General features: G+C 45.2%; 1 protein-coding gene across 5 annotated transcripts in view; it reads left to right on the top strand.

The window, feature by feature from the left end:
* Nucleotides 1-1,056: 1,056 nt before the first annotated feature.
* Nucleotides 1,057-10,354, top strand: part of Fgf1 (fibroblast growth factor 1) — a 112,993-nt gene continuing 103,695 nt past the window's right edge. Inside the window, exons 1-2 of one of the 5 annotated variants that reach the window (XM_008835529.3) lie at nucleotides 1,057-1,396; nucleotides 4,075-4,247. The gene's annotated coding sequence lies outside the window, so the exon portion shown is untranslated. The remainder of the gene's footprint in view (nucleotides 1,397-4,074; nucleotides 4,248-10,354) is intronic. The other 4 variants (XM_017798816.2, XM_017798813.2, XM_008835530.3 and 1 more) reach the window with 4 other exon arrangements.

Raw genomic sequence — 10,354 nt, 5'->3', positions numbered from 1 at the left:
AGTGAATTATTTATAAGAAAACGTCTCCAAAGAGAAAGGAGACCAGAGACTCCATCTTGTACCTAGACTCAGCCTGGGACGGTAAACACAGAAAAACCTTAGTATCTCTCCTTTTCAACAGCTGAATTTGAGGGTCGAATGAATGGATCCGAATCACTCCTAAGGCTTTTTAGTTATGAAAAGAAAACATCAGTGAAATCTCAACCATTTCTAGATGAGGAGGCAGCAGAGCAAAGTGGCCAAGGCCCCAGCTCTGGAGTCAGACAGTCTGGATCCCTTCCTGGAGGTGCGATTGGGACATTCCAATCCTCAGCTTCCCTGACTCATATAGAGGCAAGGTCAGCTGCTGTAATGATGGGGGACAGGGCAGAAGAATGGCCTTCAACAAGAGCCCAGGAGTAAGAGTGATGACAGATGAGGCTGAATTGCTGTCAATTCAAGCAAGACTGTCAAACATGACTGTTTCAACTCTCCATTCATGTTTAAGGAGGAAGAATCGGAGGCGAGAAATCAAGGTATTTTAGTGATAAGTTCTACAAGCCTAGGGTGAGAAGCAGGAACAGCCAACAGAGCAAGGCAGAACTGTGCACTTTAGCATCAGAGTCCAGCTTCTCAACAGCGCGTACACATGCCTTCCAGAGTCGGGTCCATCCCAGTGTTGATTACAGGGTCTCTGTGTCTAAACCAATGGTGTATGACTATAAGATGTGACCACTAGTCTCAGGAGCACCTACCTGCCTCAGACATAGAAATAATGGCGGTTTTCATAACATTTATGTTCTGTGAAACTTCAAAGGGCAGCAATCAGTTGGAAAAAACCTGGTGAGTCGCCTAAACTGCTTAGAGCAAGACACCCCCCCTCCCCCCATTCCTCTGCCCCATGTGGGGAAAAGCAACAAGGACTTATCCAAGGCAGGGCCTGGAGACAACTTGGCCAACATCCTTGTCCTTTCACCTGGCAGCTGCCCAGCCCTCCAAATAGCCTGTGTGTCTAGTCCAAAAATAAATCACATGAGAAGCATGGGCTCTAGTCCTTGGCCTTTTTGTGGGCCAGCCTTGCAGGGGCTGAAGAGGGGGGCCTTACCACCCCCTTCTGCTGCGTACCTTGAAGGTCGCCAAAACCAGGAAGTCACCTGCTAAGAGGTGGGTGTGGCTGTAGTTTCACTGGGCCCTTCTCTTGGGGTTCCTTTGAGTTCCAAAAAGGGAGACAGAGAGGACAAGGGAACAGCCTCCAGGGGGATAAGGGCATCGCCTCCTTTTCTGGATGGACACTCCCTTCTGATGGTGAATGGAAACTCCCTTCCTCAGAGCCTGCTTGCAGCGTCTTGGTAGTCCAGTGTGACTGCTGCAGTTGCTGCCAACACGCCAGAAAGAAAGCCTCCCAGAGGAGACAGAGGTGAGTGCTGTGATTCCGCAGCATGCCTGCCCCTACTTCCTTCCCCATTCCCTAATTCCTGTCAGAATCCGGGTCAGTGGCAGGCTTGAGTCTGCTGCATATGTGATGGATGCTACCCACAAATATCTCTGCCCTCCCCACTCATCTCTCATTCAGAGGCTAATTCACTCCCACAAAAGAACTAGGTAGGACTAGTTCTTACTGGGGGGGCAGGGGAGGAGGGGAGCAGGAAATGATTCCTACCAAGTGAATTATCTGTGCTGGGATCCGAGTAGACGTTTACCAGGAAATCATTAGACAAATCCCATTACAGTAGAGTTAAAGCTTCGTTTTTAAAAAGCACTGCACAAAATGGGAAATTAAAGGATCCCAGTTGAATCTTCACTAATGGGCAAGAAGGAAAAAACAAAAATAAGATCTGCAGCTTCCCGGCCCAGCTTCTTCTTGATTTTTTAGAATCCTGCAAGATATACTCAACAGATTTAAGAATTCCTTTCTTTAAGAAAAAAAAAAAAAAGAGTGAAATCAAGACTTTGGGGAGACTTGCTCAATAAGCAGAACCAGGAACACAGGTGGTAAGGGGCAAGGTTTGCTTCTTGGTCTGGCCTTCTTCACCCCTGAGCACACCACATGGGCCTATGTGGCATGTGGGTACTGTTGCCCCAATACAGACTGCCTCTGGGCTATGGACTGCAAATACTCATGCTAAGGAGCAAACGAGATTCTGACAGGAAGAATGTACTTGAATACATCTGAATTCTTTTAGTGATCATAGTCTGAAACCAAATTTGAAGAGTCTTAGGCGAAAAGATGATTTTTTTTTTTCCTCATGTTGAAAGCCAAGGTTTTGGCATAGCGGCTCCAGGTATACATCCCAAATCCGTCTCTTTCCATCTCTTGCCTTTGGCTCCTTGTGTTCTGTTTCCAGGAAGACTTGCTGTTGTGGTGACAGTGCAGTGGCTAGCAGTTTAGCCATCATCCACCGGCTCCACCTAGTCTCAGGTTTGCTTCTCATAGAACCAGTGTGGGCACTGTACCTATCCCTGCTGTGAGGGTATGGTCATCCCCTCCAAAGCCTGGACTGAGAGCAATGAGTGTGGCTCCCCTGAGGCAGTCAAGGTATTCTTCCCAGGGGAAGGGACTAGCTGCAGAAGCCACAGTCAAGTTTCCACAGATGGTGACATCGCTCCTCCTTCCTCTTACACTCTTCAGTATTATTGGCAAGTTTCAGAGGAAGGCTAATTATTAGGGGAACAGGTCACTAAAAGACCCCATGGCAAGTTGTTCCTAGAAATCCCTGATAGTGAGGAAGATGCTGATACCAGAAAGCTGGCATTGGCTCGGGTCCAGACCAGTCCCACACCCTGACTACCTGGGCTACACTGCCTGTCTCAGGAGGTCATTCTCCCCTCCTCACTCTCCTAGTCCCATCTCCCTCCAGACTACTGATATGAACTCATCTCGTCTTCTGACCACCAGCCTCAGAGTGCTGCCTCTCTTGGGCCTTGTCTGGCCCCTCCAGACACTTCTGTCACCTCCCTTCTCTGAACTTGAGTGACACTGTCAGGATTGCTATTCCTTGTTTACTTATTTGTCAAGAACTTATGGGTTTCTCACCAAACTTGAATTTTACATTCATAGGGAAAAGGTAAGTTTTGTTCCCAGACCTCCCTGCAATATCTAACACATAATTGGTGCCCAATTAAGTGAGTTCAATTAATGGACCTATAGAAAATTAGCCTCCCTAAGTAGCTTAGGAAGGAAGGCTAGATTGCTCAAGGTCTTCAATTCTGACTTTAAAGGTAATATAACTCCAGTAAGCATTGACTGAGCTCAGAATGTATGCAGGAGACCCTGTGGCATCGTCCCAGGTATTCCTCACAATGAATCTACCAGGCATGCACTGCTATTAGCCCATTCAACAGATGGGGACAGTACATATCCTCTATCATACAGCTAGTAAGTGGTGATGTTGGCATAGAGCCCAGGCATACCTGCTGCCTCATTTCCTGTCCTATTTAACACATACTTGTCTCTCAATGGCATCTCCTGCCTTCTGATTTTAAAGCCCTGGGGGATTGGCAGATGGCATGGGACCCTCAGATGTTTTAGGCCTCTCTCTGCCACCTGGTCTCCCAGTGCCTGTACAGGGGCCCTTATTTGAGTCTACCCGGGGTAAGAGTCATACCCCTCCCCAAAGGTCAAGGTGTCATGAACAGAAGGATATACTCTGGGGCTCTGTAGAGAGCAAGAAGCTTTTCATTGAAAAGGGACAGGATGATCACCCCAAGAATTAGCTGTAGAATTCAAGCTTGCCCCTCTGGGCACCAGTCACCAGTCACCTGTCCTTGCCCAGGGTGTCCAGACAGGAAAGGGCTGGGCTTTCTTTCAGAGGTGACCAGGTGTTGACCAGATTCTACTCTCAGAGGAAACCACATCTTGAGAAAATGGGTAATATTTCTTCTGTGTCCCCATCACAAGCCACAGGCCTCTAGGCTGATACAGATGTCTGAGTGCCTGCAACACCCTCCATCTGAGAGCAACTTGCATATTTGATGTAAACCCACCAATTCGTATGTGTTCATGCCTTCCAGAGAGTAGAGCCCTTTTGTTTCTGTCACTGATCTTCACAGGATCCTGTGAGGCTCACAGAGCTGGTATCGTCACCTTCCTTCTAGGAACCCTCCCTGGAGCTGTGAGACCAAATCTGAGTCCTAAGATCACCTGGAAGTTTCTGATAGAGTGGAAGTGCTATGAGGATCTTAGTGTCCAAGCCTGCCTGCTTCTGCATGAGATTTTGATGAGGGAAACATGCACATATACGTGCATACAAATACATGCACATACAGAAGTAAGTGTGCTAAGTAGAATTCTTTAGGTAAATATTGAAGAGAAACTAGCCTTAAAAGAAATGAAAATGTGTTCACAAAAAATGTTCATAGCATTATTATTTATAATAGAGGGAGATAATCCTATATATCTATCAGCTGACAAATGGGTTAAAATGTGGTGAATCTATACAATGAAAAATCCAGCAGTAAAATTTGGAAAGAAATTCCGATGCCTTCCCCAACATGCTTGAACCTTGAAGATACTATGCTAAGGGGAAAATCCCACATTGAATGACTATATTTATATAAAACGGCCAGATAAGGGAACTCTTTAGAGACAGAAAGTAGATTTGTGGCTGTCTGAGCCTGGCAGGAGTGGGGTTGGCTGCTGATGGACACAGAGCTTGTTTTTGAGTGACAAAAATATTCTAAAATGATCATGGTGACAGCTGCACAGGTTTGTGGATATACCAGGATCACTGCCTTGTACATTTCAGATGGGTGAGCCATATAAGTTATATCTGTTCTTTAAAAATTTTTTGATTGATTTTTATATTTATGCATATGAGTGTTTTGCCTACATGTGTGTAAGTATACCCATGTGTGCAATGCTTAAGGAGGCCAGAAGAGGGTGTTGGATTCTCTGGAACTGAAGTTACAGATGGTTGTTAGCTGTCATGTGTGAGTACTGGGAACTGAACCTGTGTCTTCTGTAAGAGCATTCACTTCTCTTAACACCACTGAGCCATTTCTCAAGCCCCCCCCCCACCTTTTTTTTATTTTGACAGGGCCTCACTATGTAATCCTGGCTAGCCTGGAACTCGCTTTGTAGACAAGGCTGACCTGGAATGCAGAGATCTACCGGTCTCTGCCTCCCAAATGCTGGGATCAAAGGTGTGCACTACTACACCTGGCTATATGAGTTTGTATCTGACTAGAGTGGTTAAGAAATCCAGTGAGATCATTAACCCAGTGACAGGGCTTGTTCCCACAGAGCTTGGCCATAGGCCACTCACATAAGACAAGTGGGAAGACCAGAGACCCAGAGACAGAAAAGAGAGGGCATAGGACTTCTGCTGGAGTGTAAGCCAGATCTTGTTGAAGGTGTGTCTCTCTCCGCAGTCTCTTCATTCTCCTGGATTTCAGATGGTGCTTCTGTAATTCACTTCATTTTGTGGTTCATCTCATTAGTGCTTTGCTGTAGTGCTTACCTGTGACGTTTCCCCCTAAGGTTTATCTTTTTACGCTAAACCTTTGATTTATCAGAATTTAAATAGTAAACTGGGCATCAAGATAGATTTTGCTAAATAGCAAGTTGATTATTAAACAAGGAGTTCTTTTCTTTTGTTTTGTTTTTGGAAATAGTGTCTCCTGGTAGCTCCTGAAACTCTCTATGTAGAGCAGGCTGGCCTCGATCTCACAGAGATTTGCCTGCCTCTTCCTCCCAAGTACTAGGATTAAAGGTGTGCACCACCATGCCCAGCTCTTTTTCTTGTTTTGTTTTTTTAAACCAGGAGTTCTTAACCTGGGGTTAAACTGGGATTGGGGCATCTTGCTGTCTCCTGAAATCAAATGCAAACATAAAAGCATGCATGCATGCGTGTGTGTGTGTGTGTGTGTGTGTGTGTGTGTGTGTTTGTGTGTGTGTGTGTGTGTGTGTGTGAGCGCGCGCAGGTTCATACGTTTTGTCAGATTTTCAAGGGGTCTGAGCCAGGTTGCAGATCCTGGAGTACTGAGGCTGCATCTGAACCAGCAGCACAGGCCACACCCAGTGACAAAACAGTGGTTTGAAAGAGTGACTCTCTTGGGCTCCCCATGGGCCTCTAGAGCTTAAGAGTTTTAATCCCCATCTATGAGGTTCATGGGGCTAGTAAACCATTTTAGTTGACAAAACTAGGGGCCTTCCTCTCTTGCAAAGGCTTTGAGAAGGTTTAAAATCCAATCCTGAAGAGACAAACTGAAAACGGAACTGCCATTTCAAAGAAGGCGTTGGTCCATCTGGGTAGGCTTGTACCCTTGTGTGAGGAGCAGACATGCAGCAGCCCCATGTGTGCCTGGAAGGTTCTCTAAGTGAGGTCCCCAGAGCAGCAGTAAGGGTTGGAAACTTACAAAATATTTTATGAATAGTAGTAAAATCTATAAGAAAAAGAAACGATGGAGGGTGTGAAGGATAGTGAGGGGGGCCGAGATTTAGAACAGGTGAAGAGAGGAGGGGGGTCTGAGCGGAGACCAAAAAAAGAGCCAACCATACCAAGAATCTAGGGATGAGAGGTGTGTACATTCTGAGCAGTGATAACAGCAAGTGCAAAGGCCCTGGGGTTGGACCAAGTTTGGAGCAGTGTGTGTATCATAGTGAGTAAAAAGGAGTGCATGGGGTAAACTCAGAGATGCCGGGGATATTGGTGAGCTTTTTGCTCTTATTCAAAGGAAAGCTACCAGAGAGTTTTGAATAATTAGGGAGGCAATCTGATTCTTCTGGAATGATCTATGGGGGGTGAAGAATGAAGCAGGGAGGGAGGAAAATTAGAAAGCTATTTCAATAATCACAGCAAGAAATATTGATGCTTGAATAGACTAGACCAATGTCTAGAATCCTCAGGATGTAGCTAAGGATAGCCTTGAACTCTTGACCCTCCAGCCTCTACCTCCCTAGTGCTTAGATTTAGGTGTACTCCACCACACCCAGTCCAAAGATCTATTGTTAAACAGAAAGCTAAACAGTGATGCATGTACATGATCATCTGTTTTTAATTACATCCAGGGATATAAAGTCATCTTTCTGAAGACAGCCAACTACATATACATGAGTTAATAGTGGTTATCTTCAGGGAGGACTGGGTTAGTGAGGATCATCCTGTATTTCCTTATTTTATTTTATCTTTTCTTTTATGTGTATGAGTGTATCGTCTCCATGTATAGAAGTACACCCATGTTGTACAAAGCCCGAGGAGACCAGAAGAGGGCATCAGATCCCCTGGAACTGGAATAACAAGCGGTTGTTAAGTGCCATGTGGGTGCTTGGAATTGAACCTGGGTCCTCTGCAAGAGCAGCTAGTGTTCTTACCTACTGAGACATCTCTCCAGCCCCCATTTTGTATTTCTTGGTGTTGTTGATCTTTATCACACCCATGAAGTATAAAAAAGTAGGCTGGATCTGGAAGCTCAAGCCTGTAATATCAGCTACTTGGGAGGCTGAAACAAGAGGGCTGCAAATTCAAGGCCTGCTTGGGCTACATAATGAGTTCAAAGCTGGAAGGGTTGGGGTGGAGGTGGTGGTGGTTTTTAAATTAGTGAGACCTTGTCTCAAAATAGAAAGTTAAAAAGACAGAGACAGGGGCTGTATAGTTCAGTTGGTAGAGGGCTTACCTAGCACACACAAGACTCTGGGTTCAATCCCCAGCAGGCAGGAAAATCAAGAGTTTAAAATCAACTTCAGCTAAACATTTGAGGTCAGCCTGGATTATATGAGACCCTAACTCTATTTCTAAAAAGGGGGAGCGGACAGGGGTGCTAGAGATGGCTCAGAGGTTAAGAGTGCTGGCTGCTCTTGCAGAGGACCCGAGTTTGAATCCCAGCACTCACATGGAGGCCAACCACTATCCTAACTCCAGCTCCAGGAGATCCGATGCCCTCTTCTAACCACCTCAGGCATTACACAACATGGGTGCACTTACATACATGCAGGCAATACACTCATATACATAAAATAAAACTAATAAATAAAACATTAAATAAAAAGAATACAGAAACTAGAAGAGGTGATGGGTGATCTATAGAGATGAAGTAGCCTGCATCTTATGGATGGAACCCTTTCCAAGTGTCCTGCAGTTACTGAAGAGTTGGCTGGCATTCTTGGGTGACAGTGGGACAGGGTGAGGCACCTCCCTTCTGGGAGCCACTGTAGCCAGTGTCTGTCCTGCAGCTCTGCTGTGTGTGGCCCTCAGGTCACCTCAGGTAACTAATGCAATTTGTTGAGATGGTCTGCCACACTTCCCAGCCCTCTTGGCAGCTGTCTTACCAGGTGGCCAAGATGCCCTTGTTTAGCTGCCCGATTGGGCATAAACAGACAGAAATGCTCTGCCAGGGAAGGAGAGTGGCACTTAGCATCTGATTTCACCTGTCAGCTGATTAGGATTTGTTGGGCCTGAACAAGGTCATCAAATGAGATTAGGAAGAAAATGCGGTACATTTGATGTGAATTTCACAGAGCTGCATCATTTATGTGAACAGGAAGGATGGGGGAGGAATGCTGAAGCAAATATCAAATGTCAGTCTCAAAAGTCAAGGACAAGATGCCAGGGCTTCTGTTCTGCCTGGAGAAGAAGAAAATGTACTTATGGCAGCCTTTTAAATCTTGCCAATCTATCACGTAAGGCAGCTTCTTTCATGTCAGTGAAGTTTAAGAGTGAGGGGTTTTTTTCTTTTAATATTTTTTTATTATTTTATTTTTATGTGTATTAGTGTATTGTCTGCATGTGTCTAAGTGCACCCATGTCATGCATGGAGGTCAGAAGAGGGCTTCGGATTCCCCTGGAACTGGGGTTAAGGACGGTTCATAGCCACCATGTGGGTGCTGGGAATCGAACCCGGGTCCTCTTCAAGAGCAGTCAGTGCTCTTAACTGCTGAGCCATCTCTCCAGCCCCAAGAGTGAGAGTTTTAAGCCTGTTTTTCAGAAGTACTGAACACAGAATCAGCAAAAATTCAGAAAGGCCAACTTCTACCTTTATCAACCTTCTAAAGTTGTCCTAAGGGATTTCGAGCCACTTTCTGTAATGACAGCTCCCTTAGTGCTGGGCATAGTGTCCAGCTCTCAGGATGCAGGAGAAGGAAACCACCTCTGGGACCAGACCCAGCACTGTAGCTGCAGACAACTCCAGGCAAGCCTGCATCTCTGCAGATAACCCTACCAGGATTCTCAAAGATCTTTGTCCTCAAAGATCTATTGTTTTCTGTCTTCTTTGGGCCACACCTGTGCAGTGGTATATGACTTCCATAAAAAGTTTTTATTGTGGCAGAGTGACTTTTTTTTTTCTTTTTTCTTTTTTTAATCTTTTTGAAGCAGGGTCTCTCTGTAAGCCCCAGCTGTCCTGGAACTCACTATGTAGACCAGGCTGGCCTTGAACTCACAGAGATCCACCTGCCACTGCCTCCCAAGTGCTGGGACTACAGGCGAGCACCACCAAGCCCGACAGAAGTGACTTTTTTTAAAAAATATATATATTTTTTTTAATTTTATGTGTATGCGTGTATTGCCTGCATGTAGGCAGAAGTGACTTTTAGGGTGGCCTAAGAGCTTGGAAAGAAGATAGGATTTCTGTCCTATGCACCATACAGGACGTTGGGTATCACGGGTGCTTAATAAATAGTTTTGACAGCTATTTTTTTCCACAGACTATTTCCTGGCACAGAGCTGGAGGCAGATTCTAAGGCTAGACTTAGACATCCTACTAGATAATATCACAGTCCCTTCCCACTCCAAATAATAGTGGGGCCAATAGGCATTCCCTTAATCAAGTCTCAGTATTTTTAAAAAATTCTATGTATATTTAAAAGATAGATCTAGGTTCTTTACACGTGTAAAATAAATACATGAATGAAAGATTGTTAAAATGAAAAAAACTAAATGTGAACATTGGGACAATTATATTACAGTATGTATCTTAAAGAACTGAGAGTTCATGGATTCATTTCTTGGTATTTGAACCCTCACTCATGTTCTGCGTGTGATCACACATGGTCAGTCATGTTCTGCGTGTGATCATACATGGTCAGTCATGATCTGCATGTGATCACACATGGTCAGTCATGTTCTGCGTGTGATCACATATGGTCAGTCATGTTCTGTGATCACACACGGTGCCAGCAGAAACCAGTTCCTTTCTAGTCCCCCATCAGGCCAGCCTGGACCTCTTTTGTTTCTTTCTAGGGATACTGGGTTCTGTGTTGATGTGATAGTATCTGTCTGTGTGGCTCCTTGGAGGCTGGTACCATGATAGTGATAGCGATGGTGAGAGTGATGGCCACGCATTGTAAAATGCCCATCATTGGGTGCTGAGAATGGTCTTCACTCTTCCTCAAATGCAACAAAGACAGCGCCTAGGGCATTTCTGTCCTCGGGATCATCAG

The sequence above is a fragment of the Nannospalax galili genome, unplaced genomic scaffold (assembly GCF_000622305.1).
Source record: "Nannospalax galili isolate Female #2095 unplaced genomic scaffold, S.galili_v1.0 scaffold1077, whole genome shotgun sequence".
Lineage (NCBI taxonomy): Eukaryota > Metazoa > Chordata > Mammalia > Rodentia > Spalacidae > Nannospalax > Nannospalax galili.
This window is presented reverse-complemented; position numbering and strand designations above follow the sequence as displayed.